We start from the raw sequence: 2,609 nt of genomic DNA, 5'->3' as shown, positions 1-2,609 counted from the left end.
AGAAATGCTGATGCTGGTGTAAAAATTACCACTCCTCAACGTTTATGCAACTTTTTCTTTCAAGGAAGGTTGACCTGTATTTTTTATAATAACATTTTTTTAATATGATCTCTTGTATTTCTTTAAATATATATTTTTTGCTGTGATAAGATGCCCCTTAAGCTTTAGATTAATTTTTATTTTACATTATTTTGTAAAAATTAACTATGTGAANGGTTGACCTGTATTTTTTATAATAACATTTTTTTAATATGATCTCTTGTATTTCTTTAAATATATATTTTTTGCTGTGATAAGATGCCCCTTAAGCTTTAGATTAATTTTTATTTTACATTATTTTGTAAAACTTAACTATGTGAAGTTTTCGTTCTTGTGAATAATAAAAGCCTTGTGAAATAAAGTGGGACTTTTGTTGATTTTAAAAGAAAAAAATAAATTTTGTATTTATTTTAACTTAAAAATTTTGTAGCTTAGTTTAAAAGAAAAAATAATTATAAAATGGCCAATTTGTATTAAAATTTCTAACTAAAATTCGAAGGGGTAAAATTTACCACCAGGTCAGAGACTATGTCCAAAAAATTCACCTCCATAGTTAAAAGTTAATGTTGGTCCACACAGAACTTTGGCGTTGACTTTGTAGTTGGCGTTGGTTTGACAGAACGCACGTTAAAAGTATGCGTTCTACAATGAAGCTTGGCAGATACTACTTTGGACACTAAATTAACATATTAACGAGAGATAAATTAATATTTCATATCAATAATTGCATGAAAAACTAAATTTCTTGCCCTCATTTGATTAAAAGGAAAAAACATTTCATATAATTTTATTTATTTGCAACAGCTGGCGACCGACGCTGCGATCTTTCTGCTTTGTGTTGGCCTTAGCGCTGCCAAATTTTGGCTATGTGGACGGCTGCTTTGAAATTCAACGCCAACGCAACGCAACATATATAAATATGCATGTTATGTATGTACATATATAACTCTAAAAAATATTTAATTCCATAATCTATGCTTATGAATGTAATAAATTGTATTTGTTGTTTAAAATGCTGCTCTAATATAATATTTGTGCAACATTGTCAGTACACAAGAGATAGAATAAGCGCAAAACTAGGCATTGTTAAATACCTTTCGGCTAAACGCTCATTTATCGGTTCGGCATTGCTGGTCAACATAACCAAGGCTCTTATTTTATCCACAATACGGTACGGGTTGGAAATCTATGGACATCACGCTAAGAGTAAATTCAAATTTCTGGCANTCAAATTGCTGGCATCCCCTTATCATACGGCAATACGTAGGTCACTACGCGCGTTTCCAACAACCCCACTGAAAAATCTGTATGCGAAATCTGGCCTAACATCCATAATTAATGAAGCTGAAGGNTACTATCTTCGAATGCTATTCTCCATAGGGACGTGCAGCTGGTTCTTTCGCGTAAACGTCAACCTAAGGTGCCATCAACCATTAATCTACGCGTTAGGTTTGCTAAGGATAATGACCTGCCACTGTTAAAATACCATAGACGTAAAATATTACACCCGCCGTGGTTACTTAAGGAGACATCTTTCATAAATGAACTAGTTCCTCTTCGGAAAGCGAATACATCTAGTGACGCTTACTTATCTAACTTCTTAGAAGTGTCAGAAAGGTACAAGTCCAATGGTTGGCAACTGATCTTTACCGATGGTTTGAAAATATCTCAGACCTCTTATGCAGTTGTAACAGAGCAAGGGGGCGTACAANCAGACCTCTTATGCAGTTGTAACAGAGCAAGGGGGCGTACTCTCCCAAGGACTTCTATTTTCGGTCTGCTCAATTTTCACTGCAGAAGCAACAGCAATATTTAACGCTATTCTTTATACTATGAAAACGAGAGGAAAGTTCGTAATCTGCTCTGATAGTATGTCATGCATTGCCGCATTAACAGAAAGTAGAAAAACTCATCCGTGACATACTCATTGCTCATCCCCAAAAAATTAAAATAATGTGGACGCCTGGGCACTCAAAAATACAGGGTAATATGCATGCAGACAAAATTGCAAAAGATATGGCCGCTACAACTACTATGACTTCAGGTATCATATTTAAAAGCGACATTTATCGGCTAATAAAATATAAAAGGCAAAGCAAATTATTAGCAGACTGGAGACGATATAGCCATCATTACTCCGAAATAAATCATAGTCGCTCTAAGCCAAAATTTACTACCTCTATACCGACCAACTATATTACGCCATACACTCGACTTCGTCTTGGTCATACAATTATCACCCATACCCATCTACTTCAAGGGGCTGAAGCCAGGGGATGCCCATTTTGTAACCTTCCACTCAGCGTGAACCATCTTTTGTCATCCTGCTCCGCACTCCAATCCCAGAGACATCATTACTTTAAAAATGCGGATCCTATTCAGTTGTTAAAAGATCCCACAGATGATAACTTAACAAGGATATACAAATACCTAAAAGATTCCGACCTGCTTCGACGTATCTAATATTTTATGCCACATGCCAAGCCGAAAGCCTCCGATGCTAGTGCTGCGTTAGTTTGTAAGTTTATATGATAATTGAATTGTTATGTAAACTTTTATAAAAATAAAAA

This window comes from Rhagoletis zephyria, unplaced genomic scaffold (assembly GCF_001687245.7).
Source record: "Rhagoletis zephyria isolate East Lansing unplaced genomic scaffold, Rhagoletis_zephyria_1.1 Rzeph_scaffold_03246, whole genome shotgun sequence".
Classification (NCBI taxonomy): Eukaryota; Metazoa; Arthropoda; class Insecta; order Diptera; family Tephritidae; genus Rhagoletis; species Rhagoletis zephyria.
Note: the sequence above shows the minus strand (reverse complement) of the source record.